This window comes from Helianthus annuus, chromosome 16 (assembly GCF_002127325.2).
Source record: "Helianthus annuus cultivar XRQ/B chromosome 16, HanXRQr2.0-SUNRISE, whole genome shotgun sequence".
NCBI lineage: Eukaryota > Viridiplantae > Streptophyta > Magnoliopsida > Asterales > Asteraceae > Helianthus > Helianthus annuus.
Genome location: NC_035448.2, coordinates 117,834,975 through 117,851,956, shown reverse-complemented (window position 1 = coordinate 117,851,956; position 16,982 = coordinate 117,834,975). Strand labels below are relative to the sequence as shown.

The following is a 16,982-nucleotide window of genomic DNA, read 5'->3' as shown; positions in this document are numbered from 1 at the left end:
ACTAGTATACCTTTGAACCCTTACTTCACTCCATAGCTCAATCTTTTTGGTAGCCAGATTCCATCCGCGAAAATTAGGAGTAGCATATCCAAGGAAGAAACCCTCGATAGCTTTAGCGCCAAACTTTCCATCCGGCTCAATCATAGTGCATGGACCGCCAAAAGGTTCTAGAAAAGATAGATCCGGTTTCTTTTTCTGTAGAAGTTCGAAACAAGTCTTACCATGTCTCTTCAAACAAATGACACTACTTCTGTCTTCTCAACAATCAATCACTCTGACCAATCTAGACAAAAACTTAATTATGAGCAAAGCAAAATTATAGACTTAAACATGATACGAAATTAAAAACACAAATATGTAACTGAATGAATTAAAAAACTTTTGTAAAGTAATCATCTTTGCTTGTGCCCAACTCTTGAATGAGATCATAAAAGAGCTATCACCTCCATTCATCACTTCATCACTGGATAGTTCTTGTAAGCTTGCAGTTGGAATAAAAAATGAATCTGAATAATGTAAGCTACACAACTTCAAAAGCTCTCCAGATTGTTGCTTCAATGATGGATCATGATTCATCACACCCACCATGTATAAAAACATGGGGCTCACACACTCTTTCTTAAAGCGAGTTCACTTTCTAGGACAGTTTATAAAGCATCCAGGATGAAAATGTAACCCACGAGAATTGATGTGTGTTTTGATTATTATCATTATATAAATTAAATGTGCATTGATGTGCAACCCATGGTTGCCTTCAAAAATATAACGTAGAGAAAAAAATAAAGGGAGTTATGGGTTTTAGTTAAATGATTATTAAATGTGCATTGATGTGTAACCCATGGTTGCCTTCAAAAATATAACGTGAGTTATGGGTTTTAATTAAATTAAATGATTACATTATACACACACTAATTGCTTATTTGAAACCCTCCATTCTCGTATGCAGTTACATATTTATATGTTTTTTCTAGTTCATATACCCTTTTAATAATAAAAGAAAAACTATTTTTTTTAATTTCCTTCAATGATCATAAAACTCTTGACTTCCTTTGTATAAATTGGGTATGGATTAGCTTCCTCTATAATAAATTCATGATGGTGTTAGAAAGACAAATTCACCCCCAAAATGAAATTAATATATGCATTAATATGTTGTATACTAAACATTTGTACTTGTACCTTATAATTTTTAAGAAGTCCCTATGGAAAAAAGACAACTTTACCCCCACACTTAATTAATCTATGCATTGTGTGTTGTATACTAAGCATTTCTTCTTGTACCTCTTAATTTTTAAGAAGTCCTTGGGGAAATGCTTTATAATATAGTATAGTATAGTAAGTATAGAAATATAGATATAGATAAGTCCGGATAACTTATATGCATTCTCTGAATTTAATAGAAAGATGATGCCACCTCACAAAAAAAAAAAAAAAAGAATATATTGAGGAGCGCACAATACACTCCATACCCAAATCTCGGAAGCTTAAGCTAAAGCCAAAACCGAGTAACTATAACTCTGAAAAAAGATAAAGAAAATAGGAACAAAGAAACAAGAATTAAAGAAAGCTTTGCCTGAGATCCCATCGCCAGTGCGTTGTATGTTTCCTATAATATAACACTTGCAATGAAGCTTACCAATAAGGGTTGTCGACCATGGGAATTCAAGAGGTCTAGAAAAGACACAACGGATTAAATAACCAAAAGAGAAATAAGTATTTACGATTGTGCATGTCACTACTCGGATTTAGAGCAATGTTGGCGACATATGTAGCCGCTAATGATGTCACCACTATTACATGCCGCGAATGTTCAATATCGGCAACATTGATTGTCTCTAATGCCTATGCCGGAGCCTTTGTGAAAAATTTGCCAAAGACGGAACAAAACATAATTGGGTGGAGGTTGTTACTAATCAAATTGAACACCAAAATGAAATAAAAACCATTAATTTACATTACAAAATTTCTAAATAAAATTATCTAACTAGCTATTTTCAAAATCCATTAACGCTATGAGCAATCAACATGTAAGATTACCACCTCTACAATATGTTTTACCCATTAGGAAAAAAAACCTGAATCCACACATTCATAGGTAAACATGTAAGATTACCACCTCTACAATATATGCACACATACATGCATAAAAAGGTTAATCTGTCATCAAGGCAACTGCTGCTGGATCAAGACAAGTTGGCTGGAATTCCACAACATTTTTATTTCACAACAAACCGATTGAGCAGCCGATTTCATGAGTTCTTCAACATCTACCACGTACGAACTTGATTCCACCAAATTTTTTCCAGACCATACACCTTTGACTAGATGTATGGTTCCTTTTCCAACCTCTTGTCCCTTATCATCTGTAAGTATAACATGTTGTCCAATCTTGAATTTAGAACGCTTTTCGGGGACCACAACCGTATCTTTGGTTCTTGAAACTGATCTCCTGCGATCTTTCCTGTGGGTCAGTTGGGATGTAGATGGAGACGGATCATAATCTTCATCCAATAGATTCTCCGGGGAATTTGGGTCTTGCCCCCACCAATCACTTAAAAATCCATCAGCTGCATCACACCCTACACCAACACATAAATCACTAACTTAAAATCAATCACTGTTGTATTTAACTATCTTCATATCTTTAGAAAATCAATCACTGATGTATTTAACAATCAATTAAAATCCCTCCCGAAAATCAAGCCCTTTCGACTGAACCATCTATGAATTCAAACATAGAAAACCAACACAGCATTCAAGCAAGAGAAACCAACCATCTACCAAATCTAACATATATTCTAATGTGAAATGGTGGTGAAGATCTTAAATGGATGGTAAAGGTGATTAATCGAAACTCTGAAAGCAGCAGAGAAAAACAAGTAAAACCTATAATATTGCTGAAGACAAAACGTTCTCTAATGTGCTCTGTTTGGATTAAATTAAGCACCAGCAAAATCAGAAGGAAGATCAACAACATCTCAACAAAATCTATAATTATTTGCAACAGATCTAAAAGGTAGTTGAACTGAAATTTCAGAAATGTGGAGTTTAACATTACCATGTGCAGTCAGATTGCACGGGATACTTGTTATAACCTATGAATTCTCAACATGTTATGATCGAGTAACATCTACGTTCTTCAGTTCCCTGTATGATTAAACCGAATACAAGTAAGAAAACCGAAAGCTTATGAAAATACAAAACTGGAAATCTCGTCACAATAATAATAGCAAACAAGATTGAAGGTTTACCCTGAGATCACGTCGCCTCTTTTCCTCTAACATTGTTAATGATCGTTACAAATTAGGGTTGTGTACGGCGGCACTGGCTGATAAAGATACGTCTGTCGAATTGTTGAAAACTAGGTTTTTATGGTTGTGCGTGGGTATGGGTAAGGTGTGACATTTACTATTCTACCCCCTCCATTTTACATTTTGTTTTAGTCTTGTTCATCACTTACCCCTTAAATTTGTGGATGTTCATTAATATATATAAGTGCGGATAACTTAATTATATGCATTCTGATTTTAATAGAAAGATGATGCCACCTCACATAAAGAAAATAGAAGCAATCAAACAAGAAATAAAGAAAGCTTTGCCTGAGATCCCATCGCCAGTGCGTTGTAGTGCGTGTTGGTGCACTTGTGTCTGTACTTTGTCTGTATTCGGTCTGTATGTAAACGATGTCCAAAGTTAGTCTGTAAGTTGACCAAGTCAACTATCCTCCTAGTTTGACTTGGCCAACAGATAACATATGTTTGATATGTGTGTCGATGTCGAAGGATAGACTCGAAGGATTCTGTTGATCCTTCGAGGTGATCGAAAGATAGGCTTCGAACAATAGACCTCGAAAGGTGATCTTTCGAGGTCCTTGCTAATCCTTCGAAAGCTTTCTATCCGAAAGATGATCCTTCGGACCATCTTTCGGATCCTTCGACCAGGCATCATGAGCTGGGTATATATATATCCATGCAGTGTAGTGTAAAAGGTAGAGAAGCACACAGACAAGAGATAGAGAGCTTGAGAGCATTCTGCTGCAAACACGCACACACACTTGAGAGTTTACATCTTTGGTTTTGTAAACATTGTGCTTGTAACCGTAAACCTTCATACGTATTAATACAGTGGTGTTAATCGGTGAAATCTTGTGTGCTTGTTTCTCTACTTGCTTCATCCCGGTTTGCCTACTAGCTTGGATTCCGCACTTGCTAGTGGGTTAGTATAACAAGGTTTAGGTTTGTTCTCGATCCTCCGAGAAAAGGGACCTACAAGTGGTATCAGAGCCTCGCTCTTTACCTTGTTTAAAACCGGTTTGTTCGAGTTCTTTGGTGTGTTTGGACACTTGGTTTAGCACTCGTTTTTGGTAGTCTCCTTGCATTTTGAAACTGAAAAACGGATACTAAACCTATCGGGAGTGTTCGGGGTCGGTTTGGGTAACATAAAAATCGTTTTTGTGAAACTTTGAACTTTCCGGCCATACTTCCGGTTTGTCTCCGGTGACTGAACTTGAGGATAAGGTTGCCATTTTGGGTAAACTTTTTGAAAGTCAAAAAGTTGGTGAAAAAGTTGGTGGCAGAACATCCTTTCTGCCGAAAGTTGGTATACCAACCTGTCCTTTCGTGTCAGTGTGTCAGTAAGCTTTCGAAGGATATCTTTCGATTTCGAAAGATCATCTTTCGATTGGAGACAGCTCGAAAGATTAGCATCCTTCGAGTAGTCTTTCGAAGTCTAAGGGTTATCCTTCGTAGTTGGAATCTTTTCGAAAGTTGGTTGTCCGAAAGATAAGGATTCATCTCGAAAGATAAGGATCTTTCATTGTGAATCTTTCGAGATCAGTATTCGAAAGATATAGATCTTTCGAACTGTGAATCTTTCGTGATAATCAGTCGAAAGATAAGGATCTTTCATTGAGAATCTTTCGAAGACTTTGCTCGAAACTCAACAGTAATCTTTCGATCACTGTTGATCCTTCGAACAAGTCTTGATCTTTCGATCAGATTGTATCTTTCAGTTGTTGTCTGTTTGTTGTTAACAGTTTGTGGTGTGTAGGTTATTTGTTAATCTTTGATCAAAATGAGTTGCACAAGTCCTTGGGATTGGAGTACGGATCCACAACCAGATCTGAAACAGATGTCGATGGCTGAATATATGACGAGTGCCATTCCAAAACAACAACAATCAATAAGTTCATGTCAATGGGCTTTGGTATCCAATCAAAGTCAAAGTCTTCAGAATCTTCTGATTAGTGAAAGTGAAACAGGCAGTAACAATCGTCCACCAAAGCTGAACCACATGAACGATTTTCCGTCATGGAAAGGCCGCTTTCACACATATGTTCAAGGACAAAGCACCGATCTTTGGATGTGTTTTGTCAATGCATTCAATGAAAGTCTTGAAAGTAGAGCATCCACTTCAGAAGGTTACGCCAACATGCTTGAAAATGACAAGAAGGCTTATGAATTGGAGAAAAAGGCCTATGCCATACTTACTCAAGCACTCAACAAAGACATCTACCATCAGTTTTCATATTGCAAGACCACGAAAGCATTGTGGGATGCCTTAGTTGCTAGAGGAGAAGGCAATGCAGCTGCTCGAAAGTCTAGGCATGATTTGTTGAAGAAAGAATTTGAATCTTTTCAGTTTTTGGAAAACGAGACTCTGAATGATATGACCACACGTTTCTATCATTTGATTAGTGAAATGTGTGCTTATGGGGTGGCAGCTACTCAACAAGACATGGTGAATAGGTTTGCTGACGCCTTACCCCCAAAATGGAGTTCGTTTATTGAGTTGTTGAAGCATACTAAAGCTCTAGATGAGATTAACATCTATGAGTTCATTCAGAAGCTGGAACATAAAAATGATGAAGAAATTAGGAAAGCAAGGCGTGCTCCAGCTCCTCAGAATACAGAAATGTATTTGCCTGGTTTTGGTCCTTCAGCTAGTTCTAGTTCTGTTCAGCAACCGAAGCTTCAAACTGCTTTTTTGTCCAATACGAGTTCCTTTCCATTTCCTCAATCAACAGCTGCTCCACCACAACCTCAATTCGATCCGAGGTCCTATATTCCTGTTCCAACACAGCCACAACCACAACCTCAACAACAACAACAGCAAGCTCACTATACAAGCAATCCTCAACCTCAACCCCAAAGTCATCACACGATCCGAGTCGACAACTCAAATCTTTCACACCTTAGCATTGAAGTTGCTAAGGAACATATGGAAATTATCAACACCATGGTCAGTGCTTACTGTGGTTTGGTAGCTGGTCAGCTTGGAAACATCAACATGACCAACGAAGATTATGATCAGATCGACAAGGAAGAAATGGAGTTGATGGATATTAAATGGGCTTTTGCTAGTGCGGTTAGAAGGGCAAAAGATTTCATGGCACGAACTGGAAGAACTTCGTTGGAAGGAAAGAAAAACACGAAGTATGGGTTTGATATTAATGCCGTCACGTGCTTTAACTGTGGCGAGAAAGGGCACTTTAAACGTGAGTGCACTCGACCAACAAAACACGGCAATCACAACCCTTTCAGAAACCAGACGAATGTGAATGCCCAACAAGAAAACCGTGAACGGAGGATGGTGGCAGTGAATAACAATCAGGGACAGCCTGGAGCTACCAATCACAATCGAGCTTTGGCTGTTCAAGCTGATGAAGGATGTGACTGGTCAGTTCAGTTTGGTGAAGGTGATCAAGGAAGTGGAACTGCATTGTATGCTAAGGTCATCGAGCAGGTTCATAAAGAAGAATCTTCTGGGAGCGATGACAGTTCTGGTTATTCTGGCAGTTCGGATGAAGAAGGCTCTGTTTCTGGGGATAATCACTCAGAGCCTGATGTGAATGAAGAAGGAGATGATGATATACAGGAGCTACTGAATGAAGCTGATGAGCTTAAATGTCAGAAATCAATTCTGATTAGGAAGGCTGCTGCTACATCAATGGAAATGGAAAAGCTATTCTCTGAAGATGGAGCTTTTTCTTTTCAAACTGCCTTTATGGCAAATGGTTCAGCCTCTACTAGTCAGGTAACTTCTGAACCTCCTGCTCCTAGTATTTGTAAATCATGTGCAGATATGAAGCTTGAATCAGAAAAGCTTCATAGTCATAATCAGAATTTGGTTATTGAACTGTCAAAATGCCAAGAGGCAAACATGGCTTTAACCCGGAATGAAAAAGAATTTAAATCTGTAATAGAAACATTAAAGAAAAATGTGTCCGAGGTTAACAAAGTAGTTTACCACAAACAAGTAAGTATAAATGAATACATTAACCTTGTGGAAGAAACTAAGAAGCAATTAGCCATTGCCCAATGCAAGCATGATGCGATCAAACAGAAATTGGATAGTTATTCTAACTCCCGATTTGTGCTTGATCACATCATAGACGTTCAACAACTGAAAGGTAACGTGAAAGGTGTAGGGTATAAGGCATGTCCACCCCCTTTGATGGACAACTATACCAAGATGCCTGATGAAGAAGAAATGCCTCGGTATGAAACCAGTGTGCCTTTGAACTTTGAGGAATTTTCTACTGGTCTAGGGTTCAAACCGGACAGTTCTTCAAACACAGCCCCTAAGGAACAAGAAACTTCACCATCCATGAAACAAAGTCCTCCAATTATCGAGGACTATGAGACATCGGATGATGAATCAGAAGTGGCTGTAAGTGATCAGGATAAATCACTTAGCAAGATGAAAGGAGTAGATATTCCACGAGAGAATCACATCCTTTGTGATCCTGATACTCCTGAGGCTTCATCTGTTGAGAAGCAAGTGATTGATCCTGTCAAGGTTGATAAGACAAGTGTGTCTACTGTTAAAAGCAGTAATGTGTTGTACACTTTGGTTGGAGATAATAAAATCTACTCAGATCATGTTTTTCCAATTAAAAATGTAAATAAATCTTTGATTGACAAAGTCTTTGAAGACAATACAAACAAATTTTTGGGAAAAACACTGCCGGGAATTGTGGTAACACAATGTGATCCAATTCCTAAGACTGAGATTAGGAAACAGTTTGGCAATCAAAAATCTCCAACCACTCAACAACCGACTGCTTCTAAGGGTAAACAACAACAACGAGCTCCAAAGCCAAAGGCTAAGGTTGAATCAAAAGGAGCTCGTTACACGAAGAAAGGAAAAGATGTAAAATTTGTAGCATCAAGAGGTACAGATAAAATTGAGACTTTTGAAAACAAATCAAACACTGATTTTGTACAACAAGTCAAAATTTTGAAACGTAACAGTGATAACAATTACACCCAACACACAAACGGGTGTGATGAAAGAGCAAGTACCTCAGGTTCTACAGGCTCAACATCTGGTAGTCGATCAAGTTCTCCTAAGTCTGTTGAAAGGAGAACTTGTTTCAAATGTGGAGAAATTGGGCACATTATCAGAAACTGCCCAAATGCTCCAAAGAAGAAATTGGTTGAAAAGGCTCCACCTGAAACAGTTCATCCTCAACGTCGGTCAGTTTCACCTAAACAAGATAAACGAACTGTAAAAGAACAAGAAACTAAACAACGACGTAAGAACATAAAAACTGTTGAAAAAGCTTTAAAATCTGAAGTTAAAACAGTTCAGAAGGAACCAAGAGTGTCACAACCTGTAAAACCAGAATCTTCAAAAACTGGTAGGCACAGACAAACCTGGTTGCCTAAGTCGGGTGACAGTTCAGGGGGAGCAGTTGTTCTTGAAAACCATCAAGAGATAGAGCTTACGTATCGTGATGCCAAGGGACGACCCAAGACCACTAAGGCTTGGGTCCCCATTCTCAACTGATGTGTTTATTTGACATGTGCAGGATGTTCTAGGAGGAACTATTAATAGTCATTGGATTGTTGATAGTGGAGCATCCAGGCACATGACTGGCGACTTACGGCTCCTATACGACGTGAGAAATATTAGAGGAGGGTATGTTGCTTTTGCGGGTGATAAAGGAGGGTACATCACTGGAGAAGGAAGTATCTCCAATGGTATCGTGTGCTTTGATAAGATCAATTATGTGAAGCAAATTGATCACAATCTTCTGAGTGTGTCGCAAATCTGCGATAAAAAGTTCTCAGTGATTTTTGATGATGCTGGCTGTTATGTGCTGAAGCCTGGATTCAAAATTCCACAAGAATGGATTCTCTTATCGGCTCCGAGAGTTAATGATCTTTATATTCTCGACATGAGCCAGGCGATTACAACATCTGCACAAGTCACTTGCTTTGTCTCAAAAGCCACAGAAAAGGAGTCTATATCTTGGCACAGAAGAATGGGACACATTCATTTGAGAAAGATGAACCATTTGGTGAAAAATAATCTTGTGAATGGTGTGCCTGTAAGAAGTTTTCATTTGCAAGATATCTGTGTCTCGTGCCAAAAGGGGAAGCAAACAAAGAAGTCTCACCCTTTGAAGAAAATCAACACTGTCAGCATGCCTCTTGAACGTCTTCATATGGACCTTTTTGGACCTATGAAGCACAAGACAACGTTTGGTGATGCTTATTGTTTAGTAGTTACTGATGACTACTCTAGATTTTCTTGGGTATCTTTTATGGCACACAAAAGTGAAACTCCTGGCATCCTCAAGGATCTTCTTACAATGTTGGAGAATCTCTATACGTTGAAAGTGAAAAGGATCCGAAGCGACAATGGAACAAAATTCAAGAATCAAGTTATGGATGAGTTTTGTACTTCTAAAGGCATTCTTCATGAGTACAGTTCTCGTTATACTCCACAACAAAATGGTGTCGCTGAGAGGAAGAATCGAACTATTATTGAAACTGCAAGAACAATGTTAGTAGAGTCGGAACTCCCTATTCAATTCTGGGGACAGGCTGTATCGGCTGCTTGCTACACGTTGAACAGAGTTCTTACAGTAAAGAGACATGGCAAGACTTGTTTCGAACTCCTTCAGAGAAGGAAACCGGATCTTTCTTACCTTGAACCGTTTGGTGCTCCTTGTACTATGATTGAGCCGGATGGAAAGTTTGGTGCAAAAGCTATCGAGGGTTTCTTCCTTGGATATGCTACTCCAAATTTTCGTGTTTGGAATCTAGCTACCAAAAAGATTGAGCTATGGAGCGAAGTTAGGGTTCAAAGGTACACGAGTCCTGTTAGGGCTCCGGGTGATCCGTGGATGTTCGATTATGATGGGCTATTTGACTCCTTCAATCTGCCAACCTTTGACGAAGAATCAGCAGCGGCTCGGATGTTGTTGGAAAGTGACAACGCTGCTGTCTCGCCTTTGGTTAGACCTATTGTTGTTGATTCTCAAGCTTCTTCGTCAGTCAACAATATGGTTCAAAATGAGGTTTATGAAGATGCTGCTGATTATAATGACTCTTCTGAAGATGATGAATATCATGATGCAGCCGAAGGATCTTCAGCTCCAGCTGCTCCTGTTCAAGGTGCCTCTGGTGATACACCTCATACGCAGAATGTAGATACTGCTGAAGGGAATGCATCCACCTCTACCCACATTCCTGGTGTGGAGTTGGTTGTTGATCTTAATCTGAATAATTTGGGTATCAATGCTCGTGTGCCAGATAATCCTGAAATGAGGATTCACGATACCCATCCACAGCAGAACATCATAGGAGATGTCCATCGCGGTGTGCAGACGCGTAATCAGCTGAGAAACAACCGGAATGCTGGTTTGTATTCAGCTATAAGAGAATCTGGTCAACAGAATGACTGGTCCTTCGCGTGTTACGTGTCACAAGAAGAACCAAGAACGTGGAAAGAAGCATTGAAAGATAGTGCCTGGGTTGAAGCCATGCAAGAAGAATTACAGCAATTTCACAAGCTTGGTGTTTGGAAGCTTGTTGAAAAGCCTGAGAATTACAAGAAGATTGGCACTCGATGGGTCTTCAAATGCAAGAAAGACGACCGTGGAGTGGTTATTCGAAACAAAGCTCGTTTAGTCGTTCAAGGTTTTCATCAGATAGAAGGGATCGACTACAACGAAGTCTATGCACCAGTTGCACGTCTGGAAGCTATTCGGATCTTTCTGGCTTATGCCTCATTCAAAGGATTCAAGGTTTACCAGATGGACGTCAAAAGTGCATTTCTACATGGTGTGGTTGAAGAAGAGGTATATGTCGAACAGCCTCCAGGTTTTGAAGATCCTGTTCATCCCGATCGGGTTTGGTTGCTCAACAAAGCTCTCTATGGTCTTCATCAAGCGCCACGAGCTTGGTATGCAACCTTATCTACATATCTGCTGGAGAACGGTTTTCGAAGAGGTCTTATCGATTGTACTCTCTTCATCAAAGAACAAGATGGAGATCTTCTTCTGGTTCAGGTATATGTTGATGATATTATTTTTGGTTCTACTAATGATGTTTTGTGTAGGAATTTCGAGCGCATCATGCAGGATAAGTTCGAGATGAGTGCTATGGGGGAAATGAATTTCTTTTTGGGCCTACAAGTGCAACAAACGGAGTCTGGGATTTTCATCCATCAGACTAAATATGTTGGAGACATCTTGAGCCGGTTCCAGATGTCCGATGCAACGCCCATTGGTACCCCATTGCCAACTAATCACGGAATAACTCCTGACTTGAAGGGTGAACCTGTTAGCCCTTCATACTATCGCGCGATGATTGGATCCCTTATGTACCTCACAGCATCAAGGCCAGATATAATGTACCCAACGTGCCTGCTCGCCAGATATCAAGTTAACCCGAAGGCCTCACATCTTGCAGCTGTCAAAAGGATTTTTCGTTATTTGAAGGCTTACCCCGACACCGGTCTGTGGTATCCTAGGGATAATAACTTTGACTTGGTCGCATTCAGTGATTCTGATTTTGGCGGATGTAAAATCGACGGCAAATCCACAACGGCTGGATGTCAGTTTTTAGGAAATCGCCTAGTCACATGGCAGTGCAAGAAGCAGACGTGTGTAGCTACATCAACATGCGAAGCTGAATACATTGCTGCCTCAAGTTGTTGTTCACAAGTTCTTTGGATCCAACAACAATTGCGGGACTACGGTTTTGAATTCCTAACTACTCCTATTTACGTTGATAATTCTGCTGCTTTAGATATCACTAAAAATCCTGTGCAGCATTCAAAGACCAAACACATCGAAATCAAATATCACTTCATACGTGATTGCTTTGAGAAAAGGCTAATCGATGTTGTTAAGGTCCACACCGATGACCAACGTGCCGACTTATTTACCAAAGCTTTTGACAAATCAAGATTTGACTTTTTATTATTGGTAAATGGCATTAAGGTCAAACAAGAGTAAACCAACATCGGAAAATCATTTTTGTAAATATCCTTGTGTGTTTTTAAATTTATCTTAGTTTATTGATTTTAGGGGGAGTAAATCCAAAAATCTGAAAATCCAAAAACATCGAAAAATTTCAAAAACACAAAAACAATAGAAAATCAAAAATGAGTTTCCTGGCGAGCAAAAGAGAAAATGATAGTACATCAGTGGTCTATCCAAACCTCTTTAAACCTTAAATGCAAAACGATAAGCAGCTCTATATAAGATGTATCGGTAGGCTCACAATCATTTTAAAGTGTGCAGGGTGATATAAATCTTAATCGACTAAAGACCAGGTGGGAACCATTCATTGGCATATGGTCTTAGTACCGAAATTTCGTTTGATAGATTGCCGAGGATCTGAGATATTCGGTCTTTATGCTGCTTATCATCTGGGTATCATGGTTGCTTCTATAAATAGACTAAGTCTAAGATCTTCCATGATACTATACATACGTGTACATATTTACATACTACATTCGACCTCAATAAGTGATAAACAATCACATGTCCAAAACAAATAAGTGATAAAATATCACATTTATCCGGGTGTCAAGTTCGTCTCTCTGCTGTACGGAAGTACTGACCTGTTCACGGACTTGCACCTGTGCCCTCATGCATATGAAAATCAAGTTCCTCATCAATAAGTGATTATATCACATAGGGCTTGTTTTCAAATCAAAATAAGTGAGTATTTCACATTTTATACGGTCAAACAGATGATAATCGGTATACTCACCGGTAAGATGAACTCTCGTGCATACCTTGATACGGGAATGTGTCGTGATGTGGATGAACACCGGTCGGTAAGTATAAATCATAAATTAACGTATCCTCTAAACATGATTACATCTGATAAGTTGAGCTTAAGTGGATAACAATACCGATAATTGTTATAGGATGCTTATCTTAATGTTAAATAACTGAACAACAAGAGTGTTTTGGCATGACCGTACACTGATATGATTCTCTTACCCTCGAAACTCGCAAAAAGAATGTTTGTATATATTTATTTACTGCTTAACCTTTATTGTTCTTCTTTTAAACAGTTTCGTCGTTTGGTGCATATCAGCACGACATTAGCGGTGATGTCGTTTGATAACACTCAAAGGATTTTAAATTGTTGTCTTTTACTTTCAAAAATACCAAAAAGATTTTAGGTGTGTTTTAATATAAACTTTATAAAAGCCAAAAAGATTTTATTTCTGCTTTATTTTCGATCGTACGATGTTGGAGCTCGAGTCTTCGTTACCTGAAACCTGAACGAAAACTGAACTGACTAAATCTTCATAAACGGTCAAAATTTGCAAGTTTTGAAAGTTAAAGACTAATATTGACAAATTTTATTAAACTTTCAAACTGTCGGACGGTGTTTGATTGTGACATGGTCATTCGTGTGTCATTTGTTTATACTATTCCAAGCAGTTGTTCTCATTACGCGTTTAGATTTCTTGCATGTGCAGATTCTAAAGGCTAGGAGAACATGGTCGATGACAAGCTTTGGAATTAAGACACGTCGAGAAGGCGCTCAAAAGATGAAGATGATCGAGTTGCCGCTGGCCGTCATCAACACCACAAGGATCTCACTTCATAAAGATAAAGTCCATTCACGAGCATAACTCAAGGGGGAGCTTATGTTAAGGGGGAGTTTGTCAACACATTTCCTACATGATACGGGTAGTTTGTTGACACACTCTCTGCTTTCAAGACGTGAAGACTTTGAAGATCCTCCGACTTTGAAGACTTAAAAGGACATCAGAGTTTTGAGAGCTCGAAGACCCAAGACCGTCGAAGTTCGAGACGAGTCTACAACTATAGAAGATAAAGACAAAGCTACAGCCAAGGGGGAGTTTGTTGGTGCACTTGTGTCTGTACTTTGTCTGTATTCGGTCTGTATGTAAACGATGTCCAAAGTTAGTCTGTAAGTTGACCAAGTCAACTATCCTCCTAGTTTGACTTGGCCAACAGATAACATATGTTTGATATGTGTGTCGATGTCGAAGGATAGACTCGAAGGATTCTGTTGATCCTTCGAGGTGATCGAAAGATAGGCTTCGAACAATAGACCTCGAAAGGTGATCTTTCGAGGTCCTTGCTAATCCTTCGAAAGCTTTCTATCCGAAAGATGATCCTTCGGACCATCTTTCGGATCCTTCGACCAGGCATCATGAGCTGGGTATATATATATCCATGCAGTGTAGTGTAAAAGGTAGAGAAGCACACAGACAAGAGATAGAGAGCTTGAGAGCATTCTGCTGCAAACACGCACACACACTTGAGAGTTTACATCTTTGGTTTTGTAAACATTGTGCTTGTAACCGTAAACCTTCATACGTATTAATACAGTGGTGTTAATCGGTGAAATCTTGTGTGCTTGTTTCTCTACTTGCTTCATCCCGGTTTGCCTACTAGCTTGGATTCCGCACTTGCTAGTGGGTTAGTATAACAAGGTTTAGGTTTGTTCTCGATCCTCCGAGAAAAGGGACCTACAGTGCGTTGTATGTTTCCTATAATATAACACTAGCAATGAATTCGCTTACCAATAAGGGTTGTCGACCGTAGGAATTAAAGAGGGCTAGAAAAGACACAACTGATTTAACCAAAAGAGAAGTAAGTACTTACGATTGTGCAATACACTACTCGGATTTAGGGCAATGTTGGCGACATATGTGGCCGCTAATGATGTCACCACTATTACATGCCGCGAATGTTCAACCGAAAGCTTATGAAAATACAAGTAAGAAAACCGAAAGCTTATGAAAATACAAAACTAATAATAGCAAACAAGATTGAAGGTTTACCCTGAGATCACGTCGCCTCTTTTCCTCTAACATTGTTAATGATCGTTACCAGTTAGGGTTTCGTACGGCGGCACTGGCCGAAAAAGATATCTCTGTCGAATTGTTGAAAACTAGGTTTTTATGGTTGTGCGTGGGTATGGGTAAGGTGTGAAATTTACTATTCTACCCCCTCGGTTTTACATTTTGTTTTAGTCTTGTTCATCAATTACCCCTTACATAGAAAGATGATTCCACCTCACATAAAAAAGAATATATTGAGGAGAGCGCAATATTTCCATACCCAAATATTTATCAGATCACGTATCTCACTAACTCAGCCATTTTGTTTCTACCTTATATTTATTGACCGATGTTGACTCGAAGCATATCCATCTAAAACTTGTTTGTAAGCCTGAAAACAATCGAATCTTCATAAATGGTCGAAGTTGACAAATTTTGAAAGTTAAAGATCTAAAATTGAAAAATTTTGAAACTTTCAAAATATTGACGGTTGGTAGTTGAATAAAAGTTGGTCTCCCATGTGTGTCGTCAGTTAATACTGTTTAATATCAATCCTGTAGGTCCGGCTAGGGGAGGATCTAGTCGCCTAATCCTTGTATACAAACCACCCCGGTTGTGCGGAATCCAACCGAGATAGCAAACCGAGATAGAACACGTAAATAAACGACACACAAGATTCAACGATTAACACCTCTGTATTAATACTATGAAAAGTCTGTTACAGCTCAATGTTTACAAATATACCCTGTAAACTCTCTCTCAGTTCTCTCGTGTGTGTGTGTTCTGTATTCTCTCTATGTGTTCTCTAACTAGTTCTGTGTTGAGACTGTCTATTTATAGTCACACAACATCACAGACACCACGAAACGGAACTGGCTTGGCGAAACAAAACTTTATCGACGAAACAAATGAAACAGGCGACGAAATGGAATCCAGTCGACGAAACAAGTGTGTTTCGTTGACTTCCATTTGTTTCGCCGATTATGGGCTTAGGCCCAACATATGAAGTCCACTAGTGTGTTTCGCCTATCTGTTTAGCCCAAGGACTAAGTTCAAAGTCTTTTATGTCTTGGCCCGCTTGAAAGCTTGAAGCACGCGACGGAGGAATGTCGTTGCTAAGCCGAGTCGCGTCAAGTCGAGTCGCGTCCACAAATATGTATCAACAAACTCCCCCTTGGACGCTACTCGCGAGATTCGCCTTTCATGTCTTCTATGTCGGAGGATCTTCAATGTCTTCACGTCTTGAAAGCAGAAAGTGTATCAACAAACTCCCCGTTTCATGTAGGAAGTGTGTTGACAAACTCCCCCTTAACATAAGCTCCCCCTTGAGTTATGCTCGTGAAAGACTTGATCTTTATAACTTGAGATCCTTGTGGTATTGATGATGGTCAGCGGCAACTCGAATATCTTTATCATTTGAGTGCCTTCACGTCGTGTCTTCATTCCGAAGCTTGTCATCGACCATGTTCTCCTTGCCTTTAGCATCTGCACATGCAAGAAATCTAAACGCGAAATGAGAACAACTGCTTGGAATATAGTTAGTATAAGCAAATGACACACGTATGACCATGTCTCAATCAACTACCATCCGACAGTTTGAAAGTTTAACAAATTAATCAATTTCAGTTTTTAACTTTCAAAAACTTGCAAATTTTGACCGTTTATGAAGATTTAGTCAATTTGGTTAACGAAGACTCGAGATTCAACATCGTACAATCGAAACTAAGATAGAAATAAAATCTTTTTGGCTTTTAGAAAGTTTATATTAAAACACACCTAAAATCTTTTTGGAATTTTTGAATATTTCAAATGTAAAGACTGAAAGCAGTAAATAAATATTTACAGACATTCCTTTTGCGAGTTTCAAGGGTAAGAGAATCATATTAGTGTACGGTTACGCC

The 16,982-nt window shown here is 39.1% G+C and overlaps 1 long non-coding RNA gene across 2 annotated transcripts; it reads right to left on the bottom strand.

Annotated features, from left to right (window-relative positions):
* Positions 1-2,028: 2,028 nt before the first annotated feature.
* On the bottom strand, positions 2,029-15,137 carry LOC110917935. Of its 2 annotated transcripts, none has more exons than XR_004883691.1 (3): positions 15,082-15,137; positions 3,059-3,147; positions 2,029-2,579 (listed from the first exon to the last, which is right to left on the bottom strand). It is a non-coding gene; the product is annotated as an uncharacterized LOC110917935 (long non-coding RNA). The 2 variants fall into 2 exon arrangements; XR_002580960.2 differs by lacking the exon at positions 15,082-15,137 and adding an exon at positions 3,252-3,309.
* Positions 15,138-16,982: the final 1,845 nt, after the last annotated feature.